Source organism: Leopardus geoffroyi, chromosome A2, assembly GCF_018350155.1.
Source record: "Leopardus geoffroyi isolate Oge1 chromosome A2, O.geoffroyi_Oge1_pat1.0, whole genome shotgun sequence".
In the NCBI taxonomy this organism is placed as follows: Eukaryota; Metazoa; Chordata; class Mammalia; order Carnivora; family Felidae; genus Leopardus; species Leopardus geoffroyi.
The window spans coordinates 4,460,996-4,485,683 of record NC_059331.1 but is presented as its reverse complement, the minus strand read 5'-3'; the positions used below and the strand labels follow the sequence as shown (position 1 = coordinate 4,485,683).

The window sequence follows — 24,688 nt, the reverse complement described above, 5'->3', positions numbered from 1 at the left end:
GACTCAGACTGTGTTCGCATGTCCGGTAATCATTTGTGGAAGAAACTAAGGCCCCATTAGAGTCACCGAAACTTAGCCTTCCCGGAGCAGCGCCACCCACCGGGGGACCACGCGCGCTTCCCGCTCGCCAACCCTCCGAGCCGAGCGCGCCTCCTGCCAAGCCCCGCCCCCCTCCGCGGCAATTGGTCGAGCCTCGCCCTCATCCTCTCCAGGGAACGCCCCTCCTGACAGGCACTGTGGGAAGCCAATGGGGTGCCGGAGGGCCTTACGCCCCGCCCCCCTCGTGCCCTTTGGAGGCGGGCGTGGGCGGGCCGTTGAGGGGTGGGGCGTGGAGCCTGGTAACCGTTGCCGGTAACAACGCCCCGCCCCGTCGCGGCGGGCGGGCAGGCGGGCAGGCGCGCGAGGCTGGCGGGCGGGCGGCGAGAGCGGGAGGAGGAGCGGCTGCCGCCGCCACCGCCGCCGCCATAGAGACTGTAGCCGTGGAGACTGTTACTTACCAACGGGGACCAACACGCAGCAGCCGCTGCTGCCGCCGCGGGAGCTGCTGCCCGAACTCCCGGCCCGAACTCCAGGTGACCGATGCGACCGCCCCAGGCCCGGCCGGGCCGGGGGAGTGCGGGGGGCGGCGGGGGTCCGGCTTGGGGTGGGGGGGCGGCAGGCGGGCGGCGCGGCCCCCAGCCGCTCACCCCAAACGTCCGGGACGCCGCGCCCGCGGGACCCGCCTCCTTAGCCCAGTTCCCCAGGCGCGGCCGAGTTTGGGGGCGCCCGGGAACCCCCCCTTCTTTTAGCCAAACTCGGGGGCAAGTGGGAGCCCATCGCTTCGCTGTTCAAAAAACTTCCCGAGTCGCGGGCCCCCGAGACCCCACTCTCAACTCTTACCCTCGAAGGCCACGAATTGGGTGCGCCCGAGGCCCCTCAAACTTTTACCTTCAAATTCCCAGAATTGGGGCTTCTGGGAACCTCCTGTTACTTTTATTCCCCAGGTCCTTAAATTGAGGGCGCCCGGGCACCCCTCTCTCACTTTCTCTCAACTTCTTGAAACCATCTCAAACCCTTACCTTAAACTCTCTGAATTGGGGGCTCCTGGGGACCCCTCTTCTCTTTTAGTCCCCAAATATCCGAAATTGGCGTTCCCGGGGCCCCCTCTCTCACTCCTCGCCCCAGACTCCTGAATCGGGGAGGGGGCCTGGAAGATTCGTTTTCACCTTTGCCCCAATTTCCTGGGTGTGGGGTGTCCCGGGGACTGGCTGTTCGTTAGCGAGTTTGAGGGCTCCCTTGGAATCCTTCTCAGCCTTTAGCCAGAAGTCGATGCGCTCGCCTTGGGGGAAACACCCCCCCTCACGTTTTCGCCCCAAACTCGCCGATAATCGGACTTCCCGGGGACCTGTTTCTCACCTCTTGAGGTCTTGAGCAAAGATCCTCGCGGCTAAGGCTCCTCGGACACTCCTCCCCTCTCTCCCTTTGAACCCCCATTCCTGAGTTGGGGCGGGGGGGCGGGGGGTCCGCCAGTGCTTCCACGCCCCTCGGGAAGCCCCTTCGCACACCCGCAGCTCCCCCATTTGGACTGATCTCCAAGCGAGAGAAGAGTTTCACCAAAAGTTTGTTGTTGTTTTTTTAACGTATCAATTTATGATTTTGTTTAAAGAGCCCAACTCGTGGCCCAAACTGCTCGGTGACACTTTCTCTTGAGATCGTGCGAGTGCGTGTGCGTTTGTGAATTTAAACCCCACCCCTGAACACCCCCTCCCAAACGCGCACTTGCACACGCGCGCGCGCGCGCGCGCGCGCACACACACACACACACACACACACACACCCACACCCAAACGCTCTAGTCCTCTCCCGGCCTCCTGGGACGAGCCACGGCGCTCCCTCCCGCACAGTCCCCGCTGGCTGTTCTCGGCTGCAGCACCGGCAAAGTTGGGTTTCCCGATCCCAGTGGCTATTTCAGGGGCCCCTGAGGCCGAAGTTCCCCTGCCATTCCGGCGGAGGCGGGGATGGTTCATCGTCCTAATTTTAACCTCCCGCTTGCCCCGCAGGAATGAGGGAGGGCGTCCAGGTCCGCTTCTGGATGCTTTCCTTACGCGGCCCCCCAACGCACAGAGCACGCACGCACGCACAACTGCACAACTACCGTCTTGCTGGGCGCCGCGAACTGTCAGTGCAGAGCACCCCACCCCCCGCCCCCGCCCCCAGCGGTTTCCCCTCCCGGCCTTGTCTCTGCCAATCCAAAATATCAAACCTTATACAAGACTCTCGGTTTCCACTGAGATTCCAACTAAATCATTCATTACGGTAATGGTAATAATGACGCAGAACAGCAACAACGAAAACTTTTTTTTCCTTGCACATGTTGTCAACATGTTCTTATCATTTGGCTACCTGTTCTTTCTTTCCCTCAAGTTTAAAAATAACCTTAGAGTTGGTTCCTCACCTGCTCTTGCCAGAGAAGTGAGGAGGAGAGTGTATGGTAAGCGCCTTCCCCTCTCCTCCCCCCTCCCCCCACATCTCAGCCTGGCCCAGCACCCCTGCCACTCCACCAGGAATCTGATTTCCTTAATCACTGATCACTGCTAATTTGGACCCGGACGGGCTTGGTGAAATATCAGAGGGGATTTGGTAGCTTTTAAAAAAAAAGACTTCCTACAACACGATGGACAAACGTAACTGCTCCTGTGGTCCTGTGATATTCCGGCTGATTTCGGCTGGGAATGAGCTCAGAAACCGTTGACCTCCGCAGTAAAAGCGAAACTGAATTATTTAGCCCCTTAGGTACATTCCTCTCTTGTGCCAGATAAGCTGCTCAGACGCTCCAAAGGGGCATCTGGGAACAGGGCGACAGAGTTATGAGTTACACCGGGCAACGGAACAAGTCCTTTGAAACTCAGCTGATATTTGCATTCTGGGTGAAGGGCGCGCATTGCCTCAATATCCACCTTTTAGCCACGCTTACTTATCACCCAAGTGCTGCTGGGAGGGAGCCATTCTCCAGAGATACAGATCCTGGGAAATTGTTTATCTGGATCTCATTCCTTGGAGCTAATTTGTAGTTTCAGACCCGAGTGAAAATTAAGTTCATATTAAGGCAATATTTAATTAATTGAACTTTAGCTAATATTGTAACTGAGTCAAAATTTTGAAGGTACTGGTGGGATTTTTTTAAATAATCACTTGCGACTGTTTTGCTCGTAAAATTCCAGGGCCCGTAGGAACCATATCTTGCAATATATTTGGCCCTTTTTAATTAATTGCAAGTTGACCACTTATTTAAATAATGTACCTCCCCCACCCACCGCCCCACCCCAGACACCTACTTACTTGTAAAATGTGGACTATTTAAAAGGCAAGGGAAGTTCACAGAGACATCTTCTGGCTAGTTGGGACCCTCACTGAACTTGGGGACAGGAAAGTACAAGTCCTGATCCAGTGTCCGAAACCCCTGGCCCGATATGCAGGCAGCAAACACATCCATATTGTTTGAGTATTCCAACCAAATGGGTAGATAAGGACCATAAACAACCTCAAGCCAGTTCGGGTTAGAGTCTGCCAAATTTACCAAAAAACTTCCAGATTTCAGAGCTTTTTGGCTATCAGCACTGTTATAAGGGATTGTGGACTGGGGCGCCTGGGTGGCTCAGTCGGTTGAGCGTCCGACTTCGGCTCAGGTCACCATCTTGCGGTCCGTGAGTTCGAGCCCCGCGTCAGGCTCTGGGCTGATGGCCCAGAGCCTGGAGCCTGCTTCCGATTCTGTGTCTCCCTCTCTCTCTCTGCCCCTCCCCTGTTCATGCTCTGTCTCTCTCTGTCTCAAAAATAAATAAATGTTAAAAAAAAATTAAAAAAAAAAAAAATAAGGGATTGTGGACTTACATATTTAAAAAGACGTTTCCACTCCCTTTCTAGAATTTAAATGGTGAGCAGCTCTGCCACAGGTCATGTTCTCTAGACGAGTGCCTGGCACACTTAATTTGCCGAATGAGGGAGTGAGTGAATACGCACTGAAAATTAGAGAGAAAGCTGAGAACCACCTAGGTGCTTCTTGGAAGCCACAAGAGCCGCAAAGGAATTCTTACCGGGGGGGGGGGGGCAGGGGGGGAGAGAAGAGGGAAGACTTTAGGAGAGGAAGACCCAGAATCAAGTGTGTGTGGGACAAGGAGTAGGTGAAGGAGGCTGGGAAGAAGAACCAGGCATCTGCGCCTGGGGAGAAGCGTGGTCTGCCTAAGGTGATGAGTGGGGGCACCGGACCCTCAGGCCTCCCGAGCAGGGAAGTCTGGCCAGCTACTCGCTGCGCACACCCAAGTGGATTCTGACAGGCAGCTTAAACACGAGGTGGCCAAACGGAGCTCCCGAAAGGCCCCACGGTCTCCTCCAGGCTCCACGCCCGCTGGCTTCTTCCGCTGGCTTCTCCTGGTTGATTTGGAGTCGCCCCGTATTCTTTTTCTCGTAAGCCATCAGCAAATGCTCCGGCTCCACTGTCAGTGGGGACCTAGAACCTGAGCCCGCCTCACCACCCCCGCCGCCAGCCCCCGCTCCGGGCCACCAGCACCTCTTGCCCAGATGATTCCAGCCCGCTAACCTGGCGGGGGCATGTTCCCTCCTGTGGCGTATCCCTCAACTCCAGACCCTCCCACGGCTCCCATCTCACTAGGAGGCGAGGCCGGCCTCCTCCCACCCTGGGCCTCTCCAACCCACCCTTTGGCCTCATCGCTGACAGTGATCCTGTTCCCCAGGCCACTTCACCCCTGCAGGCCTCTTGGAAGCCCCTCGAGCCTTCTGTCTGGAAAGCTCTTCACGCATGGAATTGGGGGGTGGTGCCCTCCCACCTCCTCCGGGCCTTCTCTCAGACGTCACCCTCCCAGCCCACCCCTCCAAAGCGGCACACTCTCAGCCCCCTTCCCTTTCTCGCTCCTTAGCATTTATCGCTCACTGCCAGACATAATGCGCATTTATTTTCTTATCACCAGTTCGTCAGAAGGTCAGCTCCTTAAGGGGAGGAAGCTGTGTGTTTAAGTCACTTCTCTTTCCTCCGAGCTGAGCACAATTCTGGCACCGAGTAGGCACTCAAGCACGTTTGTGAAACGAATCGTTTCCTGCATACCTACAGGGGAAGCCTATGTGGAAACTGAGAGTTGGCTGCTCAACTTGCCACATGTCGCCGCCCGTGTCTGTCTTGCAACAGCTCGGGTGGGACGCATGGGGGGCAGAGGGAAGAATCGAGGGGAAGCCGTAGACCCGGGCCGGGACCCAGCAGAGAAGGGCTTGCGTGTGGTGTCTCCGCCGCTGAGCTCGGGGGCTCCAGGCAGGGTGTGGCATCCGTGAAACAGATGACGATGGTGCTGCGGTCACCATATTAGAAAGATTATCGCTCTTTAGCACAGGGCCTGGCCCAGAGCAGGTGCTGCCCGGAGACTAGCTGTGAACTATTCTTATCACAATGGTTATTATTACGATTAGGGAGCGAACGAGCAGCAGCGGCCTGGGATCACGTTCTTGGTTGGGTTTTCCGACCCGTACAAGTGCGAGGAGGCCTTCGGGACGTGGGTTTTGCCCGATGGAGTGGAGGAGCCTACGCTGGCTGTCTGCGGGCGAGGAAGGCCCTCCAGTGAGTGTAGAGGCGGGCTGGTACAAATACGTCATCCCGCAAGCGTTAAGTGCGCGGCCAAAACACAAGCAACCAAAGCGACTAGAGCTCTTCCATTTTGGTTGTGGCGTGGGCCCGTCTCCGCTTAGTGCCCACACGTCATCGTCTCGGGTGAGCTCTGGCAAGTGGCCAGCTCTGCACACGGACGTTTAAAAGCCGGTTTCCCTTCTCTGTTACCGCTGGCCCTTGGGCGCCGTCCTGGCCGGAGTCCGGAAATCAGCCGCTCGGAGGTGAGAAGCAGCCCGCCCTTCGTGCCAGGACTCGAGTTAGGCCCTCAGGAGCAGACAGCCTGGCCTGGCTCCTTGCTGTGTTTCCTTCTCTTTTCCCGAAACGCATTCCTGCCTTATGATACACAGGGCTCGTGTGCCTGAAAATGCTGTTGGTATGCCCTGGCAGCTCCCAATTCTCATTTTAAACGTTCTGGAGTTCTGTGGCTTCCTGGGAAATACAGTTGACCTCCCAAACCTGTAAGTGGTGCATACAGCAAGTGGGTATCAGACGCTGTGAGTCAGACCACACCTGCCGTAGTCTGCTTTAGGAAGGAAGGAAGGAAGGAAGGAAGGAAGGAAGGAAGGAAGGAAGAGAGAGAGGGAGAGAGAGGGAGAAAGAAAGAAAGAAAGAAAGAAAGAAAGAAAGAAAGAAAGAAAGAGAAAGAAAGAGAAAGAAAGAGAAAGAAAGAGGAAGAAAGAAAAAGAAAGAAGGAGAAAGAAAGAAAGAAAAAGAAAGAAAAAGAAAAAATCATACAGCCAATTAAAAATAGGTTGTCGTACTTACACGGAAGGCCTGAGACAGTGATTCTTTGTCATGCACTCTGTAATGAAGCCCAGACGTGCTATATGCAGTAAGCCTATTTCTACTAAGATCTCCACGGTTATTTTGAGCCTGTGTGTGTGTGTGTGTGTGTGTGTGTGTGTGTGTGTGTGTGTGTGTTTAAGAACTGGGCCACTGGGTCCCGGGGAGCTCTTCAGGAGGTGACAGTTGAGCTGAGATTGAAATGCTGAAGGGGAGCAGCCCTGTGGAGTTCAGAGGAAAGAGCCTTTCCAGGCATGGGGTGGATGTGGGGGGTCAGGTGCAAAGGGCCTGTGGCTGGAGGACACAGCTGGGCCTGGGCAAGGCAGAGAAAGGCAGCCATGTGGTTGATGCCGGTGACATCTCTGTGGGGCAGGCATTTGGGTGGGGACAGTCCTGGCGTGGCTGTGTTTTCAGGAACCTGCGAGCAGCCCTGAGCAGCCGAGTACAGGGTACAAGGAAGATGACATCGGAGACAGGAGCAGGTGTCGGCAAACGACAGCCCTCAGGCCCATTCCAGCCTGCAGCCTGTTTTTGTGAGTGAGGTTTTATTGGAACGCAGCTACGCTCATCTACGTACTGTCTCTAGCTGCTTCTGCGAGGCAACGGCAGAGTCCAGTTTTCGCGAAAGAGGCAGAATGTGACCAGCAACACCTGAAATATTTACCCCCTGGGCCTTTACAGGAAAAGCGTGTCGAGCCCTGGCTGGACACGTGGGTCTTGTCTCTGGCGCTGGGCTGAGAGCCGCTTGTGGGGAAGCAGCTTTGTGGTCACGTGTGATTTTGGAGGGTGCGTCGGAAGGCTTTGAGTCTGGAGGTAGGCAGGGGAGAGGAGGTTGTTGCCACGGTCCATGCGTAAGGCGACAGGGGCCTGCCCGACAGCACTGGCCAGGGGGCTCTGGGGAAGGCTGAGCGGCCAGGTTCTCAGAGGCTCGGGGACTTCTGGACTCTCTGGGCCGAGGCACGGGGAGGGCGATTCTCAGCTGTCTGACGTTGGGGGGTTCTGGTAGAACATGTCACTGCAGTGAGTCAGGGGCCACGGGAGAAGTGTTGGGCAGGGGAAGTAATGAGTCCCGTCGTGAGTGCAGCCAGCTTGAGGTGTCTTTGGGACATCCTGCTGGGGACGGCTTTGCAGCAGGCAGCCGATTGCAGGGTCTGGAGCCGACGGGGGTGGTCCAGGCCAGGGGTTAGCATGTAGGAGCTGTCGGCACACAAACGGTCACTTCAGTCACGAAAACGCATGGGACCATCCAAGGAGAGGGTGCAGAGTGAGAACAGAAGGCCAGAGCCGTCAACATCCAAGAAGCAGGAGCCAATGAAGAGTCAGCAGAGGAAAGTGGTTTTTTAAATTGTGGCAAAGTACACGGACCACATAAAATTCACCATCATACCTGTTGTTAAGCGTGCAATTCAGCGGTATTGAGTACATTCACAGTGGTGTGCAGCCATCCCCACTGTTTCCAAAACTTTTTTGTCACCCCAAATGGAAGCTCTATTCCTGGTAGCAGAAACTTTCAGTTCCTTTTCTTTCTTTCTTTCTTTCTTTCTTTCTTTCTTTCTTTCTTTCTTTCTTTCTTTCTTTCTTTCTCTCTTTCAAGTTTATCCGTCTGTTTTGAGAGAGAGAGAGAGAGAGAGAGAGAGAGAGAGAGAGAGAGAGATGTGGGAGGGGCAGAGAAAGAGGGAGAGACAGCGAATCCCAAGCAGGCTCCACACTGTCAGTTTAGAGCCCAGTGTGGGGCTCAAACTCATGAACCACAAGATCATGACCTGAGCCAAAACCAAGAGTCAGAAGCTTACCCGACAGAGCCACCCAGGCTCCCCTTTTAGTTCCCTTTCTACCCTCCCAAGCCCTTGGTAATCTTTAATCTACTTTCCGTCCCCATGAATGTACGCATCCTAGATGTCTTGTGGAAGTGGGATCGCATAACAAACGTGTCCTTTTGTGTCTGGCTTATGGCACTAAGCACGGCGTCCTCCAGATGCATCCACACAGTGGCAGGTGTCAGAATGGCCTTCCTTCCTACGGCTGCCTGATACTCCAGCGTGTGGGTGGGCCAGTCTGTGCCTACCCACTCATCCGTCAGTGGACACTTGGGCCGTCGCCACCCTCTGGCTACTGTGGCTAATGCTGGGCGGAGGAGAGTTTGAAGGGATTCTTAGGTGGAAAGGGAGGCTGGGAAAGGACCCTGAAGGCCAAGGAGACGCAAGGCAAGGGCCGAGCCCCACGAAGAGCGAGGCCCAGTAGAGACAGGCGGATGAGACCTGGGCAGCCCGAGGAGAGAAAGGAAAAGGGCCAGTCCCCACCGACAGAAGGCCCTGCTCCCATGTGCCTGTCTCCGTGGAACACTGCTGAAACCATACTCGTGATACAGAAGTCCATTCCTAAGGTTGCAGCGACACTTCATTACACTTACACTTTTAAAATGCAAACTGTTTATCTTTTAGAAACAGTGCTGTGTCCAGGATGCGTTTCTGTCTGAAAGGTGATCTGTGGGGTAAGGCCTTGGAAGCCGAGGCCCCCACCCCCAAACTACCAGCCCACAAATATGTGTTCTTGCTCCACCCCAGCCAGTGAGAACCCAAAGAAAACACCAGACAGCACTCTCCCACCTCTCCTGTCCTCAGAATACAGACAGACAGATGTAGCCTGCCTTGAGAAAAAAATATATTTGGAATCCCAGACTCGCAGAAAATAGCTTGAAGGATGTGCTTCTGATTTTTAAAATTCTTCATATTCTAGAAGAATCCACCTTCGTGGGGACGTCTTTGTGTGAGTTGCTCTCTGGGGTCTCTGTCCACTCGGCAAATATGCGTGGGCCCCAAACAGCAAGCATCTGAGGCGTTTATACTTGGCCGAGCACGTGCGTGTGTTAACATACCCTCCCGGGAGAAGTTGAGACCAGAGAAGGGGCTACAGCAATTTGGAATTGTCCGTGGCCATTGGCCGCTGCGCTGAGGTTAGAGCACCGAAGGGGACGTACTTCAGGAGCTCATCGGTTGTGTGGTTATACCGGCAACTCTTCAAATGCCAGACAGGAGTGCATAGAAAGTATTTCTGGAAGCCCCGTGTGACCCAGTCCCTCGCAGTCTTACTTCGCAGCCGGGCGTCCCATCTGTCGGCTGGACGGTGGCCTTCGGGGAGCCTTGGTGGGGAAAAGACACTGTTCCTCAGTTGGGGGTTAAGGGAAACTGCAGGCGGTGGGGTTAGAAGGGCCGCGGGGCCGCGCCGTGGTGCCCCCGCCTCATTTCGGGCCGCGCGTCCCCACCTTCCTCCCAGCTGGGGGGGTCCGCACGAGCCCAGCTTCTGTCCTCATTCTGGCTGCAGGGGCCACCACGGTCCTTTGTCCCCCTTGCGGCAGACAGCCCAGCCCTGCTCCCCTGCTCCGGAAGCAATATTGCCCCAGCGCCCAGGAGCGTGCTCCACGGTCACCTCCGTGCCCTTGCACAGGGCTGGTTCCTTCCCCTGGCACTCTGGTCTTGCCTCCCACCCACCTTGCTCGGCCCTTCTGGGCTGTGTCGGGAGGGCCGACAGGCACATCCCCCGCCTACCGGCCGACCTGGGGGACTGGCCCCTGGCCTTTGGCGCAACCACATGGTGCTTAGCTCAGCGTTCGAGGCTGTTTCCGGCCTTGAAGTGAAAAGGCTTCCTTTCCATCACCTTGTCCCTTGGTCCCTGGAATGGACTTGCCATGCCTCACACGTGCCTTCTGTCTGCCCTCCTCCCTGAAATGTCATTTCTGCTGATGGAAATCTTACTTTTCCCTCAGGACCCGTGTCCGGGGCTCTCTTACCTGGGAGCCTTGAGACGCGGCTTAGTGAGCCGAGCGGGAAGATGTTCAGACTCGAGCCAGATGTCTCCCTCTCGCCACTGTCGCCTTTGCGCCTCGTAGGGCTCTGAGTCTCCACTGGCCTCCATCTGCCAGTAGCACTGCCCCCTGTCCCTCGGGTCGTGACAACAACCGTGTCTTCAGGCGTGTCTGAATGTCACCCCCTACTTAGGGACCGTGGGATTAATTGGCCAGAAGTGGCACTACTCCTGAACTGCCACAGCACAAGGCTCCTTGGACACGTGGTGTGATTTGTGTGTCTTGTTTCCTGTTCTGGGTTGTAAGCTCCTGGAGGACAGGGGCAGCCGTGCCCGCCACACTTCCCCCAAGGCTTCACATTTAGCGTGTGAGCGAGCCAAACGCCAGAGCCCAAAGCGTTCTTCAGGGGGCAAGGCCTACATCAGGTAACGGCAGCCTTTGGTTTTAGCGAGAAGCAAAAATCATGAAACCCTTGCCTGAGATCCGATAGCCCTAAAGGTGCCATGTTTTTGATTCAGTCTAGATTAACATTCCAGTCGTTTTGACGTGTGGTTTTCCTTTACCAAATCCCCAAAGAAATTTTTTTTTTTTCAACGTTTATTTATTTTTGGGACAGAGAGAGACAGAGCATGAACGGGGGAGGGGCAGAGAGAGAGGGAGACACAGAATCGGAAACAGGCTCCAGGCTCTGAGCCATCAGCCCAGAGCCCGACGCGGGGCTCGAACTCACGGACCACGAGATTGTGACCTGGCTGAAGTCGGACGCTTAACCGACTGCGCCACCCAGGCGCCCCTACCAAATCCCCAAAGAAATTTTAATCAAAGGTCCCTTCCATTCGTGATGCCCCTTTTTGCTCAGCAAAGGGATTGCGCGTCAGGCAAGTCGGGTGCTTTTCCGGGAAGCGTGGGGTCTTCCTGGAGAAATGGGGCCTCAGAAGCCAGCGTCTGTACACAGTGGAGGGTACTAAATGCCTCGTTCTGCATCCAGGCCAATTGCAGTGTCTTGATTCGTATTTGGAACTTTTCAAAGATTGGACTTCGTTAAAAAGTTGGTTTGTAACACATCTAGTTATTGTGCCTGTTGGAATTGTTTCATCCACAAAACGTAGCGCTCAAAATTTGTTGAATGGATGAATTCTTCTTTTCGCACCTTGTCAGGACTTAGACCCTTAGCTCTTGTGTGGCTCTGGCACTCTGTGAGGGTTTGAAAGCCTGCCGTGCTGTGCTGGAGGAAGGCGTCACAGAGGATCAACAGAACTGTGTAGAGTTGACTCACTTTGTAGGTAAATATTTCTGACCGTGGCTCCCTTCCTGAAAGATCCGTTTCCCCAGCTCAGGAGCGGTTCCCATAAGGAGACGCTGGTTCAAGGCCATGGCCCCTTGAGGTGGTGGACGTGGTGGATGTGTGTGGGGTGAGTGCCCAGGGAAGCTCATCTCACTGAAGGCACTTCCTCTCCTGCGGCCCCTTCCCCTGTCCTCTGTGAAAGTGTGAACGTTAGTCCCGTACCCGCCGCAATGCCCAGGCTGGGGAGGGCCCCACTTCCGACGTTTCCGCCGCGAAGCTCCCAATTCTGGTTAGATCGTCGTGATTCTTACTGGGAATAAGAATAACTGTGAATGCCAGTCAAAATGGAAACCAATTGGACGGGCTGAGATGGGCTTCATGGAAACCAAAGCCCCCGTATTGTTTGCCAGTAGAGACCCTGAGATATCTCTCTGTACGGTCCCTTGTCCTGTTACCAAAGCTTGTAGCTAACATGACACGTGCCGGCATTTACTGCACCATTTTCACCTTCTCAGGGCCGTATGAGACCTTCCAGTGCGGGAGGGATTCTTGTCCAAGGGAACTGGAGACATTTGGATGCAGGAACATGTTCTCAAACGACCGTGATCCATGGGCTCCCGTGAAACATGCTCACGTGGATCCTGAGAATTTCAGGCGGAGAGACTGCCTTCTGCGGCCAGGGAGGGGACGGGGCCCGGCAGCCCCGCACTTCTGACGAGCGCTTGTTGAGTGGCCAGGCTCCCCCTTGTGCTTTAGACCAAGGAGAAGAAGGTTTTTCGAGAAAGGCAGAGGGTGGCAGATGGGGCAGGGAATAAAGAGCAGCTCTCAGGAGGGGGCAGCCAGACTTTAAAAGTCCTGACCGCAGGATCCCAAGGTTATGTTTTGAAAATAAAGGGGTTGCCGTGACCTCACACCCTGAGCACCTACCATATGCCTGGTGCTTTACACACATGCCTTCTGACCCTGGTGCAGCCCTGCTGGGGTCAGTAGGGCCAGCAGGCCCCGACAGAGCTAGAAACGCCTCCTGTGCTTCCTGGTCCCTTGGGCAGGTAGCGGAGAAATCCTTCCTCCTGCAAAACCCAGCTCGACTTGCCTTTCGGCCGCAGCGTGAGCTCAGTCTAGACTGCTCTCTAGTTTTAGAGAGGACTGGGCCCAGGGCCAGAGAGGACGACAAGGCGGTAAGTGAAGGAGAAATTATTATCCTGATGCCACAGTCTCGGTGGCCAGCCTTGAACGCTGGGCCCCGCGCCCCCCGCCTTCTTCCCCTGTCCTTCACCCACTAACCGCTGCCCACACGTCTCCATCTGTCCATTCTGCTCCTGCCGTTCCAGTTCAGACGCTCTAGTGGAAGACTGCAGACTGCCCTTGCGAGGGCCGTGGCGCAGACCCACTGTTCCGCCTTCTCCTTCCACTGCTCAGCCGTGGCCTTAAGCTGCTGGCGGTGGCGGGATGGTGCCTGACGTGTTTGCGGGACACCGTGGAGTATCAACGCCCTTAATTCAAATCACGTGCACTCACAATGTTCTTATTAAGCAGAACATGATTAAATTATAAAATACGATGCTGGTGTGCAACGGCCACTCCGAGCAAATGTCCTTTAAAACTCCTGCCGTCGAGTCAGACACAACGGGCTGACCCAGCATCTCCCAGTAATGCCGTACGTGTAGGGAGTTGGTTGCATTGCTGACTGCTGGTCACTAGCAGATGAGAGGAGACCTGTACCAAGGGTTTAAGAAATATTCTAGGGCAAATTGTCTTTAATTTGAGAAATATATCCCTTACGTATATTTCTGCAAATCATCAAAAGTACCGTTACTTTATCTGAGCAGATAAAGCCCGTAGAATCTTTTAGTATTCTAAGCAAGTGGAGGAGTCAGCAACCATTCTCTGTAAAGGACCAGACAGGAAATATTTCAGGCTTTGTGGGCCAGACGGGGCTCTGCTGTTGACAACATGTAAATGAATGGGTGTGGCCATGTGCCAATAAAACTTTATTTATGGGCACTGAAATGTGGATTTCATGTAATTTTCATATGCCACAAAATATTTTGGCTCTGATTTTTTTTATAACCCTTTATGAATATAAAGACCATTTTTAGCTTACGGGCTACATACACACCAGGCGGTAGAGTGGGCGGGACTTGGCTGGGGCGTTGGGCCGTGGTTTGCTGACCTCTGCCCTGTAGGATGGAGTCCGGGCGGGGGTGGGGGGGGCTCCACCTGGCATTCACAGCCTTTCTCTGGGTGGCCGAGCCTGTGCCCTCTGCTCCAACCAGCTCCAACCCATCACAGCCCCCTGCTGTGCCCAGCTTCCCACTCTTGAACTAGTCCCTCCTTCCTGTTTGCCCGACCCCCCCCCCCCTAGGTCCTGCCCCTCCCTCGGGGCCCAGGATGGGACCGTCCCAGATTCCCAGCTGGAGTCTGCACCTGTCCCCTTTGCCGCATAAGAGTTATTTGTGACTCTCCTTTTCTCTCTCCTGAGATGAGAGAATGGAGACCATGTCTCAATGGCTCTGTGGGACACCAAATAATTACACCGAGTAATCACTTGTTGAAATTGACTCGAGTTCTTACCAGGTCAAAATCTTACCTAGCTCTAGCAGTCATTTTGCTTACTTTCTAGGAAAATAAGACCTCGTAAGGTATTTGCAAATTCAGTTTGTTGATTTACTCTAGGATTGTTCTAGATCCCAGTTGTCTAGCAAACACAGTGTGAGCTGCGTGTGCAATTTAAAATTTTCTAGTAGCCTCAGTTAAAAAGTAAACACAGACAGGTGAAGTTAATTTGAATAATGTGTTTCACTTACTCCAATATATCCAGAACATTGTTGTTTTAACATGGGGTCTGTATGAACACATCTTTGGCGGGATGTTTCACATTCTTCCTGCGTGCCGAGTCTTTGGAATCCAGTGTGCACTTTACACGCACAGCACATCTCGGTTTGGACCGGCCGCATTCCAGGTGCACCGTGACCACAGATGGCCTGCGGTGTCAAAATGAACACAGGCACACCTCCTCGGTCACTGCCATTCTTTCTAAAAGGTGACCATTGTCTGAGCTACAAACCGGCGTTCAGATAGTTCACGGCCAGTTCAGTTTTAGGTCACTCACAAGGTGTGAGTAGCACAGGCCCACCTGACTCAAGTGTTTTCCATTTTCTCAAGTGGTCGTGGTTGGACTTTGCACACCAGTGTCCCTTCCGGGCCACTGAACAGTTTGATCCCAGAATTCCGTGGTGACCGGAATTCACGACTTGGGGACCCTTCTGGGCAGTTCCCAATAACTCTTGTTTCCTTCCTCTTTTATGTCAGGGGAATCTTTTCATGGTGAAGCCTCCAGATAATACCCAAAAATACAAAGGGGGAAGAAGAGCCCCTGGCTTCCTCCGCCTCTCTTCCTCTGCCCGTCCCACCGCTAATAAAGTTTGGTGTGGATTCTTTCCGATATTTTGTATGCATATAAAAGACACATGCCATACGGTGTTATTTTGAATTGAAGTACATTCATATGCCATAAAAACTCCCTCTTTGATGTAAGTGTATAGCGTATAATAGTTTGGTGGGTTTTTTGTATATTCACCAGGTTGTATAACCATCACCACTGTGTAGTTCCAGAACATTCCGTCACCCTATAAAGAAACCCTGTGCCCATCAGTAGTCCTCCTCCACCCCGCCTCCTCCCCGCCGGCCCCCACGAGCCCCCTTCCTGTCTCTGGACGAGCCTGTTCCGGACGTTTTGCACACATGGAATCACACACCGTGTGGCCCTTTGTATCTGGTTCCCTCTCCGAGCGTCATGTGTTCAGGGTCTGTCCACGGGGTAATGTGTGTCGGTGCCTTGCTCCTTTTATGGCTAGTCTAGTATTTTTTCTTTTTACAGAAAAAGGATCATGTCATGCCCGCTTTTCTGCACCTTCTCCCTCACCTAGTACTTTCCTCATCACTGTTTGCCTGTCATCTTCATTCTTTCTCCAAAACCGCGTGACTTTCCACAGTACCCATGTGCCCTGAGGTACTTAACTAGCTCTTTATTGAGGGGTGTTTTGTTGATCGTTTTTCACTTCACCAACAGTGCTGCGGTAAACATCCTTGTCCAAATGTATTTGTGCACAAGTGCGGGATGTGTGAAAATTCCCGGAAGGGGACTTGCTGGGTGGGAGGGACTTCCTTCCCCTTTGCATTAGATCTCTTTCACCCACGTTCACGCTGCAGCCCTGCAGAGATGGTTACTTTCCGCTGTGTCCTTGCCTGCACGACACCATCCACAGCACGTCCGCTCCGCCACCCCCCTCCGCTCCCGCCCACGCCACGGGCACCCTGACAATATGCCCGTCCTTCCCTCCACTCCCCATCCCGTCCGGAGAACAGTGGGTCACAGGACTTTTGGCAATCCGGTGAAAACGTCCCCCCACCCCCAGTCACCTCTCTCCGGGCCAGCCCCTACTTCCGAAACTTGTTCCCTGTCGATTCTGCTCTGCCTAGTTTCCAGCCCACGGTGGCTGACTCAGCCCCGGTCTGTCACCACGAGCTGCACCCATGCCCGCGTGTGCCTCTGGGGGAGGCCCAGCCACCCGGCCGGTTTGTGCCCACACAAGTTCAGGCTTGTTGCCCTGGCTCTCAGCTGCCTCTCCCACAGCAACGGCATCTTCCCAGCCCTCTGAATTCCCTGCCGACACGTGGTTCCAACTCCTTGCCTCCTCGACACTCCAGCAAAGCGTTCATCCTGCTGCACCCCCAGCAGACCGGTCCCAGCAGGCCAGCAGGCCACCTCCGGGCCACCTCTGTTCGTGACCCGTGCATGGGGTCCGAGCCCCGCTGCAGTGCCTGCTCTCGAACCCCTGTCTTTCCGCTGTAGTGTAGACTCTTTCTCGTTAACGCCACACAGTTCGAAACCAGAAATCCAACGCCCTGGTCTCGGATGAGCCTATCCAGCCTTCGTCTGAGCTTTCTGCCCACCTTAAATTCGATGGATCTTATTTTTCTCTTAACCTCCTTTAAGACTTCTGAGACACTAACCTATCTGGCTTTTCTTTCTTAGTGCTTCGTGAGCGTAGAGTCTTCCAGAAACTATCCGCTCTTTCTCCAGTGGTAATGTTCACGTAGGCCTTGGCCAGAAGGTCTATAATTCAACTCCAGAATTGAGCCCTATTCTCGTGTCGAGTCCTGATGGTGAAATGCCTGCCTGTCGCCTCTCATTTTTCGCTCATTACCCACCGTTGGTTCTGTGTACACATTGAACACATGTTTTGGCATTTCTAAAAGAGGCTTCCTTACACCTTTCGCCAGTACCCACCCCCTCCCCCCCCACTGCTGCACCTGTCCCTGGAGGTCTTCAAACAGAAAGTCTCTCAGGGATTGTGGGCAAGGGCCGTTCTGCTTGTTAACGAAGTTTGTTTCTGAAAATGTTAGGAAGGGTTTCGACCCGAGGTGCCTGGCTGGCGCAGTCTTGGTCCCAGGGTTGTGAGTTCAAGCTCCACATTGGGCGTAGAGATTACTTAAAAATAAAATCTTCAACAACAACAACAACAACAAAAGATTTGAACCTTCTAAGTGCCCAGGCCTCACGTTCTTGTTGTTTCAAGCTGTATCATCTTTGCTTCTCAAGTAGAGAATATAGGGACAATTTTGGTTTATATGTTGTCGGTTCTCTTCTTGTCTGGCCTTTGCCAACACGTTTGCTGGGTCACCTTTCTCTAAAAATTGAGATAAAATTCGCGTAACGTAAAATTGACCATTTTAAAGGACAATTCAGTGGTTTTTAGGCTATCTGAAATGTTATGTGACCACTGCCATGCCACCATCTAATTCTAGAATATTTCCATCACTTCAAAAAGAAGCCGCATTCCATTAAGAAGTCACTCCCCCCCGCCCCCACACCCTGGCAGCCATGAGCCCCCTTCCTGTGTGCAGATGTGCCTGTTGCAGACGTTCCACGTAAATAGAACCACGCGCCGTGTGGCCTTCTGTGTCTGGTTCCCTCACTGAGCGTCGTGTGTTCAGGGCAGCTGGTGTCGACGCCTCACTCCTTTTCATGACTAAATAACATTCTGCCGTGTGGATGGACCACAGTCCTCCGCCGATGGACGTTCGGGTGGCTCCTGCTTTTTGGCTGTTACCAGAAATGCTGCTGTGAACATGTGTGGACCAGCTTTTGTGTGAACACGGGCTTTCATTTCCCTTGGGCAGACACGCTGGAGGGGGGCTGCTGGGTCACACGCTCACCCCGTATCCGACTCCTTGGGAAACTGCCCAGTGTGTGGCACGGCGCTGTGCCGTTTTACGTTCCCACCAGCCCCGCAGGAGAGCTCCGCTTCCTCCCGCCAACACGCTGCCTTCCCTTGTTCTTGTTATGGCCAACCTGGCAGGCGTGTGGTGGTTTCGACCTTCGTTTCCAAGTGACCAATGACGTTGAACATCTTGTCATGTGCTTACTGGCCATGCATGTAGCCTCTTTGGAGAACTGTGTGTTCAAGAGTGTCGCCTCTCACAATTTTCTCGCATCCACAAATTTCTCTTCTGTGAAATGCCCAGAGACCCCGAATCGTGAAGGGGCAGGGTAGACGCCAGAACCAGAGCGGGCAGGGGCGCCTGGGTGGCTTAGTTGGCTGAGCATCTGTTGATTTCAGCTCAGGTCATGATCCCAGGTTTGTGGGATTGAGCCCTGTGTCAGGCTCCGTGCTGAGCCTGGAGCCTCCTTAAAATGCTCGCTCTCTCTCTCTCTCTCTCTTTCTGTCTCTCTCTCCCTTTCTCTGCCCCTCTTCTCCGCTTGTGCTGTCTCTCTCTCTCACTCTCTCTCTCTTAAATAAAATAAAATAGGGGCGCCTGGGGGGCTCAGCCGGTTGGGCATCCAACTTCAGCTCAGGTCATGATCTCACGGTTCGTGAGTTTGAGCCCCACATCGGGCTCTGTGCTGACAGCTCAGAGCCTGGAGCCTGCTTCGGATTCTGTGTCTCTCTCTCTCTCTCTCTCTTTCTGCCCCTCCACCATTCATGCTCTGTCTTTCTCTCCCTCAGAAAGAAATAAACATTTAAAAAAATGTTTTAATAAAATAAAATATAAAAATACTTAAAAAAAAACTACAGCAGGCGGTAGAGGCAAGAGAGGGTCAGAATCAGCAGGACATGAAGGCTGTCCTCTCTCTCCCTTGTGACACAGCTCCAGCTCCGGCCTGTGGGCGTGCCCATTTCAGAGACTTCCCACAATCCTACATCGTCATGCTTTAGGAGGAGGGCGTGACGGATGTCGGCCTTGACCCTCAGAGGGTCCTTGACTGTCTGGGCACTGAGCTATCTGGAATGTTATTTGTAAATTAAATGTGCTATCTGATTCCTGTCCGTTTGTCCAGAATTATTTTAGTCTCTCTTTTAGAGACACGAGTCCAAACATTTGAGTCTAGTACAGATTCAAAAAACCACCTCATGGGCTGACTCCAACCCACCATCCGATTTGGGATGGACGAGAGCTAATAATGACTTTTTATGTTTCATGGTTGAAAAAATAAACAGAAGAAGAATATTTGGGAACACGTGAAGTTACATGAAATTCACATTTCAGCGCCCATAAATGAAGTTTGATGGGCAGGTGGCCATGCTCATTAGTGCACATATTGTTGCTGGTGGCCTTCGCCCTACAGTGGAGGGGTTGAGCAAGTCCCACCAGGGGCCGTTCGACCTGCAAAGCCTAAAATATTTGCTGCTGGGCCCTTCACAGAAAAAGTTTGCTGACAGCTGGTCTAACAAAGAGTCCTGGTTACATCTGACTTGTAGTATAGCATAACATCACGCGTATATGGATACGATGCTGGTTTGGAGGTACACGAACGCCTTAGACTCTTCAAATCCCCTTTGCCTTTTTATGTCAATGAGACTGTGCCTTTTTTCTTTCTCTCTTTCTTTTTTTAATTCCACAGCACCCTGGCCTTTCTCTCCGTGGCGTTCCTCCTTGTCTCCCAGGCCGCGGAGAGCCCGGGTCAGGTTCAGACTATCACCCCAGGGCGGTAAGGTGCTCTGCAGTTGGGAAGCATGCGTTTCTCTCCTTTCTGGTCTCCAGCTCTCCAACACTCAGCCCTGCGTGGCTGTCACTTGAGGACTGCCACTCCCTTTTGGCAGGTGGCACCAGCTCTGGAATTTGGTGTGCAAATCCTGGCATCCAGGAGTGATTCTGGACACAAGTTACTGCTGCAGACCAGGGCCCAAGGAGGCGGGCTCCCGTGTGGGAGAAGCCGACGTCTGTGACCACGTACCTTCGTACTGCAATATGCCGTTAAGAGTGACTCCTAAGAAGTAAAAATGTGTGATGGCTAATCAATAAGGAAAAAAATCAGCGTTCAGAGATCAAAAAAGCTATTTCCACATTTCAGCCATCTTATATTGCACTAAATTCCCACCTGAAATGAATTCCGCGCGACTTTGTAATCTTTCGTCGTGGCCGTGGTTTTTAGAATTAAGACGTTCTACGGATCACTGCTAGAAGCAGAACGGGTGTGGGGCTTCTCTGGGGTAAGAGCGAGTGGGGCCTCGCCTTAACCTCCTTACTGCAGGGCCGGTCAGTGTTGGCTACCAAAGATGGCAAATTAGTTATGTTTCCTCAGTTCGGCTGCTCCCTTCTCCTCTCAGTGCCCCGCTGGCAGAGGCTTCTCTCTCAAGTTTCAAATCCTGGCACGCGTGGGCTTGGTGGCCTGTGGGTTGCTTATTGCCGAGGTGGTCATTGAAGGTGTAGCTACTTACCAGCACAATCCCTTCCTGGACTCTTTGAATTCCTAACTGTGGGCTGCTAGGAAAGGAGACCAGATGCCTTCACACTGTGGCTTCCTGCTAGAGATGGGCGTGCGTCTCACCGTACTCCCGTGACAGTCACCTGGCCCCATGTCTCTGCCATATGTGATTGGGGCCCACGGCCACCCTTACGACCTTCCTCCAAGAAGTGAATTGTGTCTCTTTCTTCTAAAGACCGCTGACCTGCCTGGATTATACAACAAGGCCCGTTTAAATTGGAGTCCTTGAATTTATAAACTTAACTTAAAAAAAAAGACAAACCCACATATCACGATAGCCCAGTGGTTCTTAACCCTTCTTCAGGCTGGACCTTTTTGGTAGTCTGCTGAAAGTTGGGAATTTCTCCCCAGAAATTACTCCCCAGGTGTAAGCACACATGCCCCCACTTAAATTTCACATTCAAGCTCAAGTTCATGGACTCCCTGAAGTGTGACCCTTGTGAATCTATTGACCCAAGGTACAGAATCCTGCTGTAGCTATTTGAGGGAGCATATTACAGAATTTAAGCCACTTCCAAATATTCTGTAGAAATTTTTAATGTTTACTTATTATTTTGAGGGAGAGACAGAGCATGAACAGGGGATGGTCAGAGAGAGGGGGAGACACAGAATCCGAAGCAGGTTCCAGGCTCCGAGCTGTCAGCACAGAGCCCGACGCGGGGCGCGAACTCACAAACCGAGAGATCATGACTCCCCTGAGCTGAAGTCGGCTACTTAACCGACTGAGCCACCCAGGCACCCCTAGATTTTTTTAATAGAAGGGCTGAAATTAGGTGGAAATCTAACTCTTCGGTAGGAACCAGAAAAAGCAGGTCCTCGCGAGACGTTTGTATCTCTGTAGAGTTGTGCGGGTCAGCTACGCACAAGTTCCATTTGAAAATGATCATGAGAAAGTCACCATGGAAAACAGAAATGAGAGGTGTGCACGGACCTATCCATCACCATTGAAGGGGAAAAGTAGAATTCACCTCATTTATGCCAGCTTCTTTCACAAATTCATATTGAGGGTGCGCTCTCTGGCAAGACTGGATCTTCACATGTCACTTTAATTACTTCTTTATAATATCTTACTCCAGCAAGGGTGCCAGGACCATTCAATGGGGGAAATGACAGTCTTTTCAACAAACGATGTTGGGAAACTAGATATCCACCTGCAAAAGAATGAAGTTGGATCCTTACCTCACACCATATACAAGACTAGCTCAAAATGGATCAAAGACCTAAATGTCAGGGCTAATAGTACAACAGTCTTAGAAGAAGACACGGGGGGAAAGCTGCGTGAGATCGGATTCAGCAGTGATTCCTTTGCTGTGACACCAAAGGCAAGGTCACAAAAGGGAAAAAGTAGATAAATCGGGATTCATGAAACTTAAAAAACTTTTCTGTACATCAGAGCATACTAGAAACAGAGTGAAAAGGCAACCCACAGAATGGGAAAAAATATTTGCAGATCATATATCTCAGAAGGGGTTAATATTTAGAATATATAAAGACCTCCTACAATTTTACAGCAACAAAGAAACAACCCAATTAGCAAGTGGGCAAAGGACTTGAATAGACATTTCTCCAGAGAAGGTATGAAGATGGCCAATAATCACAGGAAAAGGTGCTCAACATCACTTAGCATTAGGGAAACACAAATCAAAGCCACAATGAGGCCACTTTGCACCATTCGGATGGCTATCCTTAAAAAAACACCCAAACAGGGGCGCCTGGGTGGTGCAGTCGGTTAAGCGTCCGACTTCAGCCAGGTCACGATCTCGCGGTCCGTGAGTTTGAGCCCCGCGTCGGGCTCTGGGCTGATGGCTCAGAGCCTGGAGCCTGTTTCCGATTCTGTGTCTCCCTCTTTCTCTGACCCTCCCCCGTTCATGCTCTGTCTCTCTCTGTCCCAAAAAAATAAATAAACGTTGAAAAAAAAAATTAAAAAAACACCCAAACAAACAGAAAATTACGAAGATTGTTGGCAAAGATTTGGAGAAATGGAAACCATTGTGAACTGCTAGTGGGAAAGTAAATTGTGCAGCTGCTATGGAGAACAGTAAGGCAGCTCCTTGGGAAAAAGAAAATTAAACATAGAATTACCATATGGTCCAGCAACTCCACTTCTGGGCATACACCCGAAGGACTGAAAGCAGGGGCTTGAACAGATATTTGCACACCCACATTCACAGCACCACGTCTCACAGTAGCCAAGAGGTGGAAACGGCCCATCGACGGGTGAACAGATAAACACGGTGTGGTGCCACCAACAGTCTTCAGCTTTAAAAAGGAAGGAAATCTGACACCTGCCACACCACGGATGGACCTTGAGGGTGTTATGCTCAGTGAAATAAGCCAGTTCCAAAAGGACCAAATGCGCTATGGTTCTACCTCGGTGAGGTCCCTAGAGAAGCCAGATTCATGACGGAAAGTAGATGGTGGGAGCCAGGGGCACAGAGAGTTACGGTTAAGAGGGACAGAGTCTCCGATTTTGCAAGATGGATGGTGGCGACGGCTGCACAACAATGTGAATGTACCTAATGCCACACTTGAAAACCGTGCACCTGATAAATTTGTATATTTTATATATATATATATATATATATATATATATATATATATATATATATATATATATATATGTATATATATATATGGATGTTTGTAATATATAAATAATATATGTGCATATATATATAATGTATAAATAATATATATAATCATATATTTTACCACAATTAAAAATAAGAATAATAGGGGTGCCCGGGTGGCTCAGTCGGTTAAACATCTGATTTCAGTTCAGGTCATGATCTCATGGTTTGTGAATTTGAGCTCCGCATCGACCTCTCTGCTGTCAGCACAGAGCTCACTTCAGATCCTCTGTTCCCCTCTGTCTCTGCCCCTCCATGGTCATTCTCTCTCCCTCTCTCTCCCTCTCTCTCCCTCTCTCTCTCTCTCTCTCTCTCTCTCCCTCTCTCTCAAAAAATAAATAAATAATAAAAAATACTTTAAAAAATAAGAATAATAGACACTCCAGTTATATTTTCTAGTATTATATTAAAGGAGGCATATTCTTTCATAGTTTCTAGTTTCATAGTTTATTCTTTCATAGTTTATAGTCCTTGGGAGTCCCGTCCCTCCTGCTGAACCATAGGAATGGAGCTTCAGTAGAGACCCTAGGAATTTATCTTGTGGTTGTGTGCCAGCTGGATGATGCATAGCTAACTCACTGAACTTGCATACCCCCACTTAGGAAAATTAGACTTCTTTAAAAAATAGTTTATTTGAGAGAGAGAGAGAGCGCGCGCGAGCAGGGAAGGGAGAGAGAGAGAGGAGAGAGAATCCCAAGCAGGCCCCTCACTGTCAGCACGGAGCCCGAGGCGGGGCTCAGTCTCATGAACTGTGAGCTCATGACCTGAGCTGAAACCGACTGAACCACCTGGGGCCCGGCGCCCCGGGAAAACTACACTTCTGAGTCAGTGGTCCTTACTGGAAAGGAAAGCACAAGGCAGATGGGGGACACGGTCTACAGATGGCTGGCATTCTGGGTCTGTGTGCTGGTGCCTTTGGGGGACCTTTGGGTGAGAAGAGAATGGCAAGTAACCCAAGCAGGAAGCTCAGAAAGGAGAAAAGAGCACTTTTGTTCAGAGTCATCTGAGTGCCAACTTGCTAGAAGTTGCTTTTCCGAGAATATAAGGAGGAACCAGACCCGCTTCACAAACGGCCACCCAAAACAGAGGTCAGCAAACTACGTGCCGGGGGGCCCACGGGGCACCCACCTGTTTTTTTGTAAGTCCTACAAGCTGAGAATATCTCCTGCATTTTCAAATGGTTGAAAAAAAAAATCAAAAGAATAATATTTTGTGCCACATGAAAACTATATGAAAATCAAGTTTCAGTGTCTATAAATAAAGTTTTATTGAAACAGGTCCAGGGCCAGAAAACCTCAGGTATCAAGATAAGTCACATTTCACTTATGTAGCATTTTAAAAATCGAAACATGCCACACACACACAAAAATCCATCGAGCAAAATGTCAACATTTTATTTATTTATTTTTTCAACGTTTATTTTTATTTTTGGGACAGAGAGAGACAGAGCATGAACGGGGGAGGGGCAGAGAGAGAGGGAGACACAGAATCGGAAACAGGCTCCAGGCTCTGAGCCATCAACCCAGAGCCCGACGCGGGGCTCGAACTCACGGACCGCGAGATCGTGACCTGGCTAAAGTCGGACGCTTAACCGACTGCGCCACCCAGGCGCCCCAAAATGTCAACATTTTAAAGACAGGATCGGTATTGCTGATTTATGTCCTTTGCCGCAGGTTCTGGTAGGGCTCTGAATGCAACCATACCCATTCCTTATGTAAGGTCACTGGCAGCTTTCTGGAAACAGTGAGAGTTGAGTAGTTTTGACATA

At 51.9% G+C, this 24,688-nt stretch overlaps 1 protein-coding gene across 4 annotated transcripts in view; it reads left to right on the top strand.

The window, feature by feature from the left end:
• The first annotated feature begins 359 nt into the window (after nucleotides 1-359).
• The window catches only part of RFX2 (regulatory factor X2), a 92,488-nt gene continuing 68,159 nt past the window's right edge, over nucleotides 360-24,688 (top strand). For 3 of the 4 annotated variants that reach the window (XM_045491707.1, XM_045491706.1, XM_045491703.1), the window contains exon 1: nucleotides 376-572. The gene's annotated coding sequence lies outside the window, so the exon portion shown is untranslated. Of the gene's footprint in view, nucleotides 573-24,688 lie in introns of all 4 variants that reach the window. The other variant, XM_045491708.1, reaches the window with a different exon arrangement.